The sequence below is a fragment of the Scyliorhinus torazame genome, chromosome 2 (assembly GCF_047496885.1).
Source record: "Scyliorhinus torazame isolate Kashiwa2021f chromosome 2, sScyTor2.1, whole genome shotgun sequence".
In the NCBI taxonomy this organism is placed as follows: Eukaryota; Metazoa; Chordata; class Chondrichthyes; order Carcharhiniformes; family Scyliorhinidae; genus Scyliorhinus; species Scyliorhinus torazame.
The window spans coordinates 7,535,505-7,553,599 of NC_092708.1; positions in this window are offsets into that span (position 1 = coordinate 7,535,505).

An 18,095-nucleotide genomic window follows, 5' to 3' on the forward strand; every position below is an offset into this window, starting at 1 on the left:
AGAGAGAGAGACACACACACAACAGGAGAGACAGGGAGACACACACAATAGGAGAGACAGAGAGACACACAATAGGAGAGACAGAGAGAGACACACAATAGGAGAGACAGAGACACACAATTGGAGAGAGAGAGAGAGACACACACAATAGGAGAGACAGAGTAGGACACAATAGGAGAGACAGAGAGAGTCACACAATAGAGACAGAGAGAGTAACACAACAGGAGAGAGAGAGACAAAATAGGAGAGACAGAGAGAGACACACACAATAGGAGAGACAGAGAGACACACACAACAGGAGAGACAGAGAGAGACACACAATAGGAGAGACAGAATCACACAGAATAGGAGAGACAGAGAGACACAAACAATAGGAGAGACAGAGAGGGATCAAACAAAGAACAACAAAGAACAAAGAAATGTACAGCACAGGAACAGGCCCTTCGGCCCTCCAAGCCCGCGCCGACCATACTGCCCGACTAAACTACAATCTTCTACACTTCCTGGGTCCGTATCCTTCTATTCCCATCCTATTCATATATTTGTCAAGATGCCCCTTAAATGTCCCTATCGTCCCTGCCTCCACTACCTCCTCCGGTAGTGAGTTCCAGGCACCCACTACCCTCTGCGTAAAAAACTTGCCTCGTACATCTACTCTAAACTTTGCCCCTCTCACCTTAAACCTATGCCCCCTAGTAATTGACCCCTCTACCCTGGGGACACAATAGGAGAGACAGAGAGACACACAATAGGAGAGACAGAGAGAGACGCACACAATAGGAGAGACAGAGAGACACACAACAGGAGAGAGAGAGAGACACACAATAGGAGAAACAGAGAGAGACACACACAATAGGAGAAACCAGAGAGAGACACACACAATAGGAGAGACAGAGACGGACACAATAGGAGAGACAGTCACACAATAGGAGAGACAGAGAGACACAGACAATAGGAGTGACAGAGAGAGACACACACAATAGGAGAGGCAGAGAGAGACACACAATAGGAGAGACAGAGAGAGACACACACAATAGGAGAGACAGAGAGAGACACACAATAGGAGAGACAGAGAGAGTCACACACAATAGGAGTGACAGAGAGAGACACACACAATAGGAGAGACAGAGAGACACACAACAGGAGAGACAGAGAGACACACACAATAGGAGAAACAGAGAGAGGCACACACAATAGGAGAGGCAGAGAGACACACACAACAGGAGAAACAGAGAGAGAAACACAATAGGAGAGACAGAGAGAGACACACAATAGGAGAGAAAGAGAGAGACAGACACAATAGGAGAGACAGAGAGACACACAATAGGAGAGACAGAGAGAGACACACAATAGGAGAGACAGCGAGAGATACGCACAATAGGAGAGACAGAGAGACACACACAACAGGAGAGACAGAGAGACACACAATAGGAGAGACAGAGTCACAAAGAATAGGAGAGACAGAGAGACACAAACAATAGGAGAGACAGAGAGGGATCACAATTGGAGAGACAGAGAGAGACACACAATAGGAGAGACAGAGAGAGACACACACAATAGGAGAGACAGAGAGGGACACAATAGGAGAGACAGAGAGTCACACAATAGGAGAGACAGAGAGACACACACAATAGGAGTGCCAGAGAGAGACACACACAATAGGAGAGGCAGAGAGAGACACACAATAGGAGAGACAGAGAGAGACACACACAATAGGAGAGACAGAGAGAGACACACAATAGGAGAGACAGAGAGAGACACACACAATAGGAGAGACAGAGAGTCACACACAATAGGAGTGGCAGAGAGAGACACACACAATAGGAGAGACAGTCAGACACACACAATAGGAGTGCCAGAGAGAGACACACACAATAGGAGAGGCAGAGAGAGACACACACAATAGGAGAGACAGAGAGAGTCACACAATAGGAGAGACAGAGAGACACACACAATAGGAGTGCCAGAGAGAGACACACACAATAGGAGAGGCAGAGAGAGACACACACAATAGGAGAGACAGAGAGTCACACAATAGGAGAGACAGAGAGACACACACAATAGGAGTGCCAGAGAGAGACACACACAATAGGAGAGGCAGAGAGAGACACACAACAGGAGAGACAGAGAGTCACACACAATAGGAGTGGCAGAGAGAGACACACACAATAGGAGAGACAGTCAGACACACAACAGGAGAGACAGAGAGACACACACAATAGGAGAGACAGAGAGGGACACAATAGGAGAGACAGAGAGTCACACAATAGGAGAGACAGAGAGACACACACAATAGGAGTGCCAGAGAGAGACACACACAATAGGAGAGGCAGAGAGAGACACACAATAGGAGAGACAGAGAGAGACACACACAATAGGAGAGACAGAGAGACACACACAATAGGAGAGACAGTCAGACACACAACAGGAGAGACAGAGAGACACACACAATAGGAGAAACAGAGAGAGGCACACACAATAGGAGAGACAGAGAGAGACACACAATAGGAGAGAAAGAGAGAGACAGACACAATAGGAGAGACAGAGAGGCACACAATAGGAGAGACAGAGAGAGACACACAATAGGAGAGACAGAGAGAGACACACAATAGGAGAGGCAGAGAGACACACACAACAGGAGAAACAGAGAGAGAAACACAATAGGAGAGAAAGAGAGACACACACAATAGGAGAGACAGAGAGAGACACAATAGGAGAGACAGAGAGAGAGACAGACACAATAGGAGAGACAGAGAGACACACACAATAGGAGAGACAGAGAGAGACACAATAGGAGAGACAGAGAGACACACAATAGGAGAGACAGAGAGAGACACAATAGGAGAGACAGAGAGACAGATAATAGGAGAGACAGAGAGAGACACAATCGGAGAAAAAGAGAGAGACACAATAGGAGAGACAGAGAAAGACACAATAGGAGAGACAGAGAGACACACAATAGGAGAGACAGAGAGAGTCACACACAATAGGAGAGAAAGAGAGACACACACAATAGGAGAGAAAGAGAGAGACAGACACAATAGGAGAGACAGAGAGAGACACACAATAGGAGAGAAAGAGAGAGACACACACAGTAGGAGAGACAGAGAGACACACACAATAGGAGAGACAGAGAGAGACACAATAGGAGAGACAGAGAGACACACAATAGGAGAGACAGAGAGAGACACAATAGGAGAGACAGAGAGGCACATAATAGGAGAGACAGAGAGAGACACAATAGGAGAGACAGAGAGACAAACAATAGGAGAAAAAGAGAGAGACACAATAGGAGAGACAGAGAAAGTCACAATAGGAGAGACAGAGAGCGATAGGAGAGACAGAGAGGCACACACAGCAGGAGAGACAGAGAGAGACACACAATAGGAGAGACAGAGTCACACAGAATAGGAGAGACAGAGAGAGACACACAATAGGAGAGACAGAGAGGGACACAATAGGAGAGACAGAGTCACACAGAATAGGAGAGACAGAGAGGCACACACAGCAGGAGAGACAGAGAGAGACACACAATAGGAGAGACAGAGTCACACAGAATAGGAGAGACAGAGAGAGACACAAACAATAGGAGAGACAGAGAGGGACACACAATAGGAGAGACAGCGAGAGAGACACAATAGGAGAGACAGAGTCACACAGAATAGGAGAGACAGAGAGAGACACACAATAGGAGAGACAGAGAGGGACACAATAGGAGAGACAGAGAGTCACACAATAGGAGAGACAGAGATACACACACAATAGGGGTGACAGAGAGGGACACACACGATAGGAGAGACAGAGAGACACACACAATAGGAGAGACAGAGAGAGACACAATAGGAGTGACAGAGAGACACACAATAGGAGAGACAGAGAGAGACACAATAGGAGAGACAGAGAAACACATAATAGGAGAGACAGTGAGAGACACAATAGGAGAAACAGAGAGAGACACACAATAGGAGAGACAGAGAGAGACACACAATAGGAGAGACAGAGAGAGTCACACACAATAGGAGAGAAAGAGAGACACACAAAATAGGAGAGAAAGAGAGACAGACAAGAGGAGAGACAGAGAGAGACACACAATAGGAGAGACAGAGAGAGGCACACACAATAGGGGTGACAGAGAGGGACACACACGATAGGAGAGACAGAGAGACACACACAATAGGAGAGACAGAGAGAGACACAATAGGAGTGACAGAGAGACACACAATAGGAGAGACAGAGAGAGACACAATAGGAGAGACAGAGAAACACATAATAGGAGAGACAGTGAGAGACACAATAGGAGAAACAGAGAGAGACACACAATAGGAGAGACAGAGAGAGACACACAATAGGAGAGACAGAGAGAGTCACACACAATAGGAGAGAAAGAGAGACACACACAATAGGAGAGAAAGAGAGAGACAGACAAGAGGAGAGACAGAGAGAGACACACAATAGGAGAGACAGAGAGAGGCACACACACAATAGGAGAGACAGAGAGAGACACACAATAGGAGAGACAGAGAGAAACACAATAGGAGAGACAGAGAGACACACACAATAGGAGAGACAGAGAGAGACACACAATAGGAGAGACAGAGAGACACACACCATAGGAGAGAAAGAGAGAGACACACACAATAGGAGGGACAGAGAGACAAACACAATAGGAGAGACAGAGAGACACACAATTGGAGAGACAGAGAGAGACACAATAGGAGAGACAGAGAGACACATAATAGGAGAGACAGAGAGAGACACAATAGGAGAGACCGAGAGACACACAGTCGGAGAAAAAGATAGAGACACAATAGGAGAGACAGAGAAAGACACAATAGGAGAGACAGAGAGACACACAATCGGAGAGACAGAGAGTGTCACACACAATAGGAGAGACAGAGAGAGACACACAATAGGAGAGACAGAGAGAGTCACACACAATAGGAGTGACAGAGAGAGACACACACAATAGGAGAGACAGAGAGACACACAACAGGAGAGACAGAGAGACACACACAATAGGAGAAACAGAGAGAGGCACACACAATAGGAGAGGCAGAGAGACACACACAACAGGAGAAACAGAGAGAGAAACACAATAGGAGAGACAGAGAGAGACACACAATAGGAGAGAAAGAGAGAGACAGACACAATAGGAGAGACAGAGAGACACACAATAGGAGAGACAGAGAGAGACACACAATAGGAGAGACAGCGAGAGATACGCACAATAGGAGAGACAGAGAGACACACACAACAGGAGAGACAGAGAGACACACAATAGGAGAGACAGAGTCACACAGAATAGGAGAGACAGAGAGACACAAACAATAGGAGAGACAGAGAGGGATCACAATTGGAGAGACAGAGAGAGACACACAATAGGAGAGACAGAGAGAGACACACACAATAGGAGAGACAGAGAAAGACACAATAGGAGAGAAAGAGAGACATAAACAATAGGAGAGAAAGAGAGAGACAGACACAATAGGAGAGACAGAGAGACACACACAATAGGAGTGACAGAGAGAGACACACAATAGGAGAGACAGAGAGACACACACAATAGGAGAGACAGAGAGAGACACAATAGGAGAGACAGAGAGACACACAATAGGAGAGACAGAGAGAGACACAATAGGAGAGACAGAGAGACACATAATAGGAGAGACAGAGAGAGACACAATAGGAGAGACAGAGAGGCACCCAATAGGAGAAAAAGAGAGAGACACAATAGGAGAGACAGAGAGACAGAATAGGAAAGACAGAGAGAGACACAATACGAGGAACAGAGAGAGGCACAACAGGAGAGACAGAGAGAGACACAATAGAAGAGACAGAGAGACACACAAGAGAAGGAACAGAGAGAGACACAATAGTAGAGACAGAGAGAGACACACAATAGGAGAAACAGAGAGACACACACAACAGGAGAGACAGAGAGACACACAATAGGAGAGACAGAGAGAGACACACACAATAGGAGAGACAGACATATACACACACACACACACACACACAGACAGACACAAAGAGTGTGAGAGGCTGCGAGAGAAACAGAAAAAGATAAAGTGAAACGATATGACCTAGACAGATAGGGACACACACAGACAGAGTCCCAGACAGATAGAGACACACACAGATAGAGACACAGACAGATAGAGACCCAGACAGATAGAGACACACACAGATAGCGACACACACAGATAGAGACACACACAGATAGCGACACACACAGATAGGGACACACACAGATAGAGACCCAGACAGATAGAGACACAGACAGAGAGACACACACAATAGGAGAGACAGAGAAACACACAACAGGAGAGACAGAGAGACACACAATTGGAGAGACAGAGAGAGACACACGATAGGAGAGACAGAGAGAGGCACACACACAATAGGAGAGACAGAGAGAGACACACAATAGGAGAAACAGAGAGACACAATAGGAGAGACAGAGAGACACACAATCGGAGAGACAGAGAGGGACACACAATAGGAGAGATAGAGAGAGAGACACACAATAGGAGAAACAGAGAGACACACAATAGGAGAGACAGAGAGAGACACACAATTCGATAGACAGAGAGAGAGACACAGAATTGTAGAGACAGAGAGAGACACAATAGGAGAGATAGAGAGACACACAATAGGAGAAACAGAGAGAGACACACAATAGGAGAGACAGAGAGAGACACACAATAGGAGAGACAGAGAGAGACACAATAGGGGAGACAGAGAGAGACACACACAATAGGAGAGACAGAGAGAGACATACACAGTAGGAGAGAGAGAGAGACACACAATAGGAGACAGAGAGACACACAATAGGAGAGACAGAGAGAGACACAATAGGAGAGACAGAGAGGCACATAATAGGAGAAACAGAGAGCGACACACAATAAGGAGAGACAGATAGAGACACACAACAGGACAGACAGAGACACACACAATAGGAGAGACAGAGAGGGACACACAATAGGCGAGACAGAGAGAGACACACAATAGGAGAGACAGAGAGGGACACACAATAGGCGAGACAGAGAGAGACACACAATAGGAGAGACAGAGAGGGACACACAATAGGCGAGACAGAGAGACACACACAATAGGCGAGACAGAGAGAGACACACAATAGGAGAGACAGAGAGACACACAATAGGAGAGACAGAGAGGGACACACAATAGGCGAGACAGAGAGACACACACAATAGGAGAGACAGATAGAGACACACAATAGGAGAGACAGACAGACACACAGTAGGAGAGACAGAGAGAGACACACACGATAGGAGAGACAGAGAGAGACACACACGATAGGAGAGAGAGACACAATAGGAGAGACAGAGAGAGACACACACAATAGGAGAGACAGAGAGAGACACACAATAGGAGAGACAGAGAGAGTCACTGAATAGGAGAGACAGAGAGAGACACACAATAGGTGAGACAGAGACACACACAATAGGAGAGACAGAGAGACACAAACAATAGGAGAGAGAGAGAGAGACACACACAACAGGAGTGACAGAGAGAGACACACAATAGGAGAGACAGAGAGAGACACACAATAGGAGAAACAGAGAGAGACACACAATAGGAGAAACAGAGAGAGTCACTGAATAGGAGAGACAGAGAGAGACACACAATAGGTGAGACAGAGACACACACAATAGGAGAGACAGAGAGACACAAACAATAGGAGAGAGAGAGAGAGAGACACACAACAGGAGTGACAGAGAGAGACACACAATAGGAGAAACAGAGAGAGACACACAATAGGAGAGACAGAGAGAGACACAATTGGAGAGACAGAGAGACACACAATAGGAGAGACAGAGAGAGGCACGCACAATAGGAGCGACAGAGAGAGACACACAATAGGAGAGACAGACAGACACACACAATAGGAGACAGAGAGACACACACAATAGGAGACAGAGAGACACACACAGTAGGAGACAGAGAGACACATGCAATAGGGGAGACAGAGAGGGAGACACACAATAGGATAGACAGAGGGAGACACACACGATAGAAGATAGAGACACAATAGGAGTGACAGAGAGAGACACACAATAGGAGAGACAGAGAGAGACGCACACAATAGGAGAGTCAGTGAGGGACACACAATAGGAGAGACAGAGAGAGACACACACAATAGGAGAGTCAGAGACTCACACAATAGGAGTGACAGAGAGAGACACACACAATAGGAGAGACAGAGAGAGACACACAACAGGAGAGACAGAGATGCACACAATAGGAGAGGCAGAGAGAGAGACACAATTGGAGAGACAGAGAGACACACAATAGGAGAGACAGAGAAACACACAACAGGAGAGACAGAGAGACACACAACAGGAGAGACAGAGACACTCACACAATAGGAGAGATAGAGAGGCACACAATAGGAGAGACATAGAGACTTACAATAGGAGAGACAGAGAAACACACAACAGGAGAGACAGAGAGACACACAACAGGAGAGACAGAGAGACACACACAATAGGAGAGACAGAGAGGTACACACACAATAGGAGAGTCAGAGACTCACACAATAGGAGTGACAGAGAGAGACACACACAATAGGAGAGATAGAGAGGCACACAATAGGAGAGACATAGAGACTTACAATAGGAGACACAGAGAAACACACACCAGGAGAGTCAGAGAGAGAAAAACACAATAGGAGAGACAGAGAGACACACAATAGGAGAGACAGAGAAACACACAACAGGAGAGACAGAGAGACACACAACAGGAGAGACAGTGAGAGACACACAATAGGAGAGACAGAGAGACACACAATAGGAGAGACAGAGAGACTTACAATAGGAGAGACAGAGAAACACACACCAGGAGAGACAGAGAGACACACAATAGGAGAGACAGAGAGAGACACAATAGGAGAGACAGAGAGACACATAATAGGAGAGACAGAGAGAGACACAATAGGAGAGACAGAGAGGCACCCAATAGGAGAAAAAGAGAGAGACACAATAGGAGAGACAGAGAGACAGAATAGGAAAGACAGAGAGAGACACAATACGAGGAACAGAGAGAGGCACAACAGGAGAGACAGAGAGAGACACAATAGAAGAGACAGAGAGACACACAAGAGAAGGAACAGAGAGAGACACAATAGTAGAGACAGAGAGAGACACACAATAGGAGAAACAGAGAGACACACACAACAGGAGAGACAGAGAGACACACAATAGGAGAGACAGAGAGAGACACACACAATAGGAGAGACAGACATATACACACACACACACACACACACAGACAGACACAAAGAGTGTGAGAGGCTGCGAGAGAAACAGAAAAAGATAAAGTGAAACGATATGACCTAGACAGATAGGGACACACACAGACAGAGTCCCAGACAGATAGAGACACACACAGATAGAGACACAGACAGATAGAGACCCAGACAGATAGAGACACACACAGATAGCGACACACACAGATAGAGACACACACAGATAGCGACACACACAGATAGGGACACACACAGATAGAGACCCAGACAGATAGAGACACAGACAGAGAGACACACACAATAGGAGAGACAGAGAAACACACAACAGGAGAGACAGAGAGACACACAATTGGAGAGACAGAGAGAGACACACGATAGGAGAGACAGAGAGAGGCACACACACAATAGGAGAGACAGAGAGAGACACACAATAGGAGAAACAGAGAGACACAATAGGAGAGACAGAGAGACACACAATCGGAGAGACAGAGAGGGACACACAATAGGAGAGATAGAGAGAGACACACAATAGGAGAAACAGAGAGACACACAATAGGAGAAACAGAGAGACACACAATTGGATAGACAGAGAGAGAGACACAGAATTGTAGAGACAGAGAGAGACACAATAGGAGCGACTGAGAGACACACACAATAGGAGAGATAGAGAGACACACAATAGGAGAAACAGAGAGAGACACACAATAGGAGAGACAGAGAGAGACACACAATAGGAGAGACAGAGAGAGACACAATAGGGGAGACAGAGAGAGACACACACAATAGGAGAGACAGAGAGAGACATACACAGTAGGAGAGAGAGAGAGACACACAATAGGAGACAGAGAGACACACAATAGGAGAGACAGAGAGAGACACAATAGGAGAGACAGAGAGGCACATAATAGGAGAAACAGAGAGCGACACACAATAGGAGAGACAGATAGAGACACACAACAGGAGAGACAGAGACACACACAATAGGAGAGACAGAGAGGGACACACAATAGGCGAGACAGAGAGAGACACACAATAGGAGAGACAGAGAGGGACACACAATAGGCGAGACAGAGAGAGACACACAATAGGAGAGACAGAGAGGGACACACAATAGGCGAGACAGAGAGACACACACAATAGGCGAGACAGAGAGAGACACACTATAGGAGAGACAGAGAGACACACACAATAGGAGAGACAGATAGAGACACACAATAGGAGAGACAGACAGACACACAGTAGGAGAGACAGAGAGAGACACACACAATAGGAGAGACAGAGAGAGACACACACGATAGGAGAGACAGAGAGACACACACAATAGGAGAGACAGATAGAGACACACAATAGGAGAGACAGACAGACACACAGTAGGAGAGACAGAGAGAGAGACACACACGATAGGAGAGACAGAGAGAGACACACACGATAGGAGAGAGAGACACAATAGGAGAGACAGAGAGAGACACACACAATAGGAGAGACAGAGAGAGACACACAATAGGAGAGACAGAGAGAGTCACTGAATAGGAGAGACAGAGAGAGACACACAATAGGTGAGACAGAGACACACACAATAGGAGAGACAGAGAGACACACAATAGGTGAGACAGAGACACACACAATAGGAGAGACAGAGAGACACAAACAATAGGAGAGAGAGAGAGAGACACACACAACAGGAGTGACAGAGAGAGACACACAATAGGAGAAACAGAGAGAGACACACAATAGGAGAAACAGAGAGAGTCACTGAATAGGAGAGACAGAGAGAGACACACAATAGGTGAGACAGAGACACACACAATAGGAGAGACAGAGAGAGACACACAATAGGTGAGACAGAGACACACACAATAGGAGAGACAGAGAGACACACAATAGGTGAGACAGAGACACACACAATAGGAGAGACAGAGAGACACAAACAATAGGAGAGAGAGAGAGAGACACACACAACAGGAGTGACAGAGAGAGACACACAATAGGAGAAACAGAGAGAGACACACAATAGGAGAGACAGAGAGAGACACAATTGGAGAGACAGAGAGACACACAATAGGAGAGACAGAGAGAGGCACGCACAATAGGAGCGACAGAGAGAGACACACAATAGGAGAGACAGACAGACACACACAATAGGAGACAGAGAGACACACACAATAGGAGACAGAGAGACACACACAGTAGGAGACAGAGAGACACATGCAATAGGGGAGACAGAGAGGGAGACACACAATAGGATAGACAGAGGGAGACACACACGATAGAAGATAGAGACACAATAGGAGTGACAGAGAGAGACACACAATAGGAGAGACAGAGAGAGACGCACACAATAGGAGAGTCAGTGAGGGACACACAATAGGAGAGACAGAGAGAGACACACACAATAGGAGAGACAGAGAGAGACACACAACAGGAGAGACAGAGATGCACACAATAGGAGAGGCAGAGAGAGAGAAACAATTGGAGAGACAGAGAGACACACAATAGGAGAGACAGAGAAACACACAACAGGAGAGACAGAGAGACACACAACAGGAGAGACAGAGACACTCACACAATAGGAGAGATAGAGAGGCACACAATAGGAGAGACATAGAGACTTACAATAGGAGAGACAGAGAAACACACAACAGGAGAGACAGAGAGACACACAACAGGAGAGACAGAGAGACACACACAATAGGAGAGACAGAGAGGTACACACACAATAGGAGAGTCAGAGACTCACACAATAGGAGTGACAGAGAGAGACACACACAATAGGAGAGATAGAGAGGCACACAATAGGAGAGACATAGAGACTTACAATAGGAGACACAGAGAAACACACACCAGGAGAGTCAGAGAGAGAAAAACACAATAGGAGAGACAGAGAGACACACAATAGGAGAGACAGAGAAACACACAACAGGAGAGACAGAGAGACACACAACAGGAGAGACAGTGAGAGACACACAATAGGAGAGACAGAGAGATACACAATAGGAGAGACAGAGAGACTTACAATAGGAGAGACAGAGAAACACACACCAGGAGAGACAGAGAGACACACAATTGGAGAGACAGAGACACACACACAATAGGAGAGACAGAGAGAGACACACAATAGGAGAGACAGAGAGAGACACACACACAATAGGAGAGACAGAGAGAGACACATAATAGGAGAGACAGAGAAACACACAACAGGAGAGACAGAGAGACACACAATAGGAGAGACAGAGAGAGACACACACAATAGGAGAGACAGAGAGACACACAATAGGAGAGACAGAGAGAGACACAATAGGAGAGACAGAGAGACACATAATAGGAGAGACAGAGATAGACACAATAGGAGAGACAGAGAGGCACCCAATAGGAGAAAAAGAGAGAGACACAATAGGAGAGACAGAGAGACAGAATAGGAAAGACAGAGAGAGACACAATACGAGGAACAGAGAGAGGCACAACAGGAGAGACAGAGAGAGACACAATAGAAGAGACAGAGAGACACACAAGAGAAGGAACAGAGAGAGACACAATAGTAGAGACAGAGAGAGACACACAATAGGAGAAACAGAGAGACACACACAACAGGAGAGACAGAGAGACACACAATAGGAGAGACAGAGAGAGACACACACAATAGGAGAGACAGACATATACACACACACACACACACACACAGACAGACACAAAGAGTGTGAGAGGCTGCGAGAGAAACAGAAAAAGATAAAGTGAAACAATATGACCTAGACAGATAGGGACACACACAGACAGAGTCCCAGACAGATAGAGACACACACAGATAGAGACACAGACAGATAGAGACCCAGACAGATAGAGACACACACAGATAGCGACACACACAGATAGAGACACACACAGATAGCGACACACACAGATAGGGACACACACAGATAGAGACCCAGACAGATAGAGACACAGACAGAGAGACACACACAATAGGAGAGACAGAGAAACACACAACAGGAGAGACAGAGAGACACACAATTGGAGAGACAGAGAGACACACAATAGGAGAGACAGAGAAACACACAACAGGAGAGACAGAGAGACACACAATAGGAGAGACAGAGAGAGACACACACAATAGGGGAGACAGACATATACACACCCACACACACACACACACAGACAGACACAAAGAGTGTGAGAGGCTGCGAGAGAAACAGAAAAAGATAAAGTGAAACGATATGACCTAGACAGATAGGGACACACACAGACAGAGTCCCAGACAGATAGAGACACACACAGATAGAGACACAGACAGATAGAGACACACACAGATAGGGACACACACAGACAGAGTCCCAGACAGATAGAGACACACACAGATAGAGACACAGACAGATAGAGACCCAGACAGATAGAGACACACACAGATAGCGACACACACAGATAGAGACACACACAGATAGCGACACACACAGATAGGGACACACACAGATAGAGACCCAGACAGATAGAGACACAGACAGAGACACACACAGATAGAGACCCAGACAGATAGAGACACACACAGATAGAGACCCAGACAGATAGAGACACAGACAGAGACACACACAGATTGAGACCCAGGCAGATAGAGACACACACAGATAGAGACACAGACAGATAGAGACGCACACAGATAGCGACACACAGAGATAGGGACACACACAGATAGAGACACAGACAGATAGAGACCCTGACAGATAGAGACACAGACAGATAGAGACACAGAAAGATAGAGACACACACAGATAGGGACGCAGACTGATAGAGACACACACAGATAGGGACACAGACAGATAGAATAACACACAGATAGGGACACAGACAGATAGCGACACACACAGATAGCGACACACACAGATAGAGACCCAGACTGGTAGAGACCCAGACAGATAGGGACACACACAGATAAAGACCCAGACAGATAGAGACCCAGATAGATAGAGACACACACAGATAGAGACCCAGACAGGTAGAGACCCAGACAGACAGAGACACACACAGATAGGGACACACACAGACAGAGACAAACACAATAGGAGAGACAGAGAGAGACACACAGTAGGAGAGACAGAGAGAGACACACAATAGGAGAGACAGAGGGACACACAACAGGAGAGACAGAGAGGCACACAATTGGAGAGACAGAGAGAGACACACAATTGGAGAGACAGAGAGACACACAATAGGAGAGACAGAGAAACACACAACAGGAGAGACAGAGAGACACACAACAGGAGAGACAGGGACACACACACAATAGGAGAGATGGAGAGACACACAATAGGAGAGACAGAGAGACTTACAATAGGAGAGACAGAGAAACACACACCAGGAGAGACAGAGAGTGAAACACAATAGGAGAGACAGAGAGACACACAACAGGAGAGACAGAGAGACACACACAATAGGAGAGACAGAGAGACACACAATAGGAGAGACAGAGAGACTTACAATAGGAGAGACAGAGAAACACACACCAGGAGAGACAGAGAGACAGACGATAGGAGAGACAGAGAGAGACACACAATAGGAGAGACAGAGAGACACACAATAGGAGAGACAGAGAAACACACACCAGGAGAGACAGAGAGTGAAACACAATAGGAGAGACAGAGAGACACACAACAGGAGAGACAGAGAGACACACACAATAGGAGAGACAGAGAGACACACAATAGGAGAGACAGAGAGACTTACAATAGGAGAGACAGAGAAACACACACCAGGAGAGACAGAGAGACAGACAATAGGAGAGACAGAGAGAGACACACAATAGGAGAGACAGAGAGACACACACAATAGGTGAGACAGAGACACACACAATAGGAGAGACAGAGAAACACATAACAGGAGAGACAGAGAGACACACAATAGGAGAGACAGAGAGAGACACACGATAGGAGAGACAGAGAGAGACACACAATAGGAGAGACAGAGAAACACACAACAGGAGGGACAGAGTGACACACAATAGGAGAGACAGAGAGAGACACACACACAATAGGAGAGACAGACATATACACACACACACACACACACACAGACAGACACAAAGAGTGTGAGAGGCTGCGAGAGATACAGAAAAAGATAAAGTGTAACGAAGAGACCTAGACAGATAGGGACACACACAGACAGAGACCCAGACAGATAGAGACACACACAGATAGAGACACAGACAGATAGAGACACACACAGATAGAGACCCAGACAGATAAAGACACACACAGATAGCGACACACACAGATAGAGACACACACAGATAGCGACACACACAGATAGGGACACACACAGATAGAGACAGACACACACAGATAGAGACCCAGACAGATAGAGACACACACAGATAGAGACACTCACAGATAGAGACACACACAGATAGAGACCCAGACAGACAGAGACACACGCAGATAGTGACACAGACAGATAGAGACACAGACAGATAGAGACACAGAGAGATAGGGACACACAAAGATAGAGGCCCAGACAGATAGAGACACAGACAGATAGAGACACTCACAGATAGAGACACACACAGATAGAGACACACACAGATAGAGACACAGACAGATAGCGACACAGACAGATAGAGACACAGACAGATAGAGACACACACAGAAAGAGACACACACAGATAGGGACACAGACAGATAGAATAACACACAGATAGAGACACACACAGATAGCGACACACACAGATAGAGACCCAGACAGGTAGAGACCCAGACAGACAGAGACACACACAGATAGGGACACACACAGACAGAGACACACACAGATAGAGACACACACAGATAGCGACACACACAGAGACACACACAGATAGAGACACACACACAGATAGGGACAAACACAGATAGAGACACGCACAGATAGAGACCCAGACAGATAGAGACACACACAGATAGAGACACACACAGATAGAGACACACACAGATAGCGACACACACAAATAGAGACCCAGACAGGTAGAGACCCAGACAGATAGGGACACACACAGATAGAGACACACACAGATAGAGACCCAGACAGATAGAGACACACACAGATAGCGACACACACAGATCGAGACACACACAGATAGAGACCCAGACAGATAGGGACACACACAGATAGCGACACACACAGAGACACACACAGATAGAGACACACACAGATAGAGACACACACAGATAGAGACCCAGACAGATAGGGACACACACAGATAGCGACGCACACAGAGACACACACAGATAGAGACACACACAGATAGAGACACACACAGATAGTGACACACACAGATAGAGACCCAGACAGGTAGAGACCCAGACAGATTGAGACACACACAGATAGAGACCCAGACAGGTAGAGACCCAGACAGATAGGGACACACACAGATAGAGACACACACAGATAGGGACCCAGACAGATAGAGACACACACAGATAGGGACACACACAGATAGAGACACACACAGATAGGGACACACACAGATAGAGACACAGACAGATAGAGACACACACAGATAGAGACACACACAGGTAGAGACACAGACAGATGGAGACACACACAGATAGAGACCCAGACAGGTAGAGACCCAGACAGATAGAGACACACACAGATAGAGACACACACAGACTCTCAGCTCCCGCTCTTTATAAATCTCCGCTCCGACTCGCCTTTATAAATCTCCGCTCTGACTCTCAGCTCCCGCTCTTTTTAAATCTCCGCTCCGACTCTCAGCTCCCGCTCTTTATAAATCTCCGCTCCGACTCGCCTCTCCCGCTCTTTATAAATCTCCGTTCTGACTGTCAGCTCCCGCGCTTTTTTAAAATCTCCGCTCTGACTCTCAGCTCCCGCTCTTTCTAAATCTCCTCTCTGACTCTCAGCTCCCGCTCTTTATAAATTTCCGCTCCGACTAGCATCTCCCGCTCTTTATAAATCACCGCTCTGACTCTCAGCTCCCGCTCTTTTTAAATCTCCGCTCTGACTCTCAGCTCCCGCTCTTTTTAAATCTCCGCTCCGACTCGCAGCTCCCGCTCTTTTTAAATCTCCGTTCTGACTGTCAGCTCCCGCTTTTTTTAAATCTCCGTTCTGAATGTCAGCTCCGGCTTTTTCAAAATCTCCGCTCTGACGCTCAGCTCCCGCTCTTTTAAATCTCCGTTCTGACTGTCAGCTCCCGCTTTTTTTAAATCTCCGCTCTGACTCTCAGCTCCCGCTCTTTTTAAATCTCCGTTCTGACTGTCAGCTCCCGCTTTTTTAAAATCTCCGCTCCGACTCGCAGCTCCCGATCGTTTTAAATCTCCGCTCCGACTCGCAGCTGCCGCTTTTTAAAAATCTCCGCTCTGACTCCCAGCTCCCGCTCATTTTAAATCTCCGCTCCGACTCGCAGCTCCCTATCTTTTTAAATCTCCTCTCCGATTCGCAGCTCCTGATCTTTTTAAATCTCCGCTCCGACTCGCAGCGCCCGCGCTTTTTAAATCACCGCTCTGACTCTCAGCTCCCGCTCTTTTTAAATCTCCGCTCCAACACTCAGCTCCTGCTGTTTTTAAATCTCCGCTCTGACTCTCAGCTCCCGCTCTTTTTAAATCTCCGTTCTGACTGTAAGCTCCCGCTTTTTAAAAATCTCCGCTCTGACACTCAGCTCCCGCTGTTTTTAAATCTCCGTTCTGACTGTCAGCTCCCGCTTTTTTAAAATCTCCGCTCTGACTCTCAGCTCCCGCTCTTTTTAAATCTCCGTTCTGACTGTCAGCTCCCGCTTTTTTAAATCTCCGCTCCGACTCGCAGCTCCCGATCTTGTTAAATTTCCGCTCCGACTCGCAGCTGCCGCTTTTTT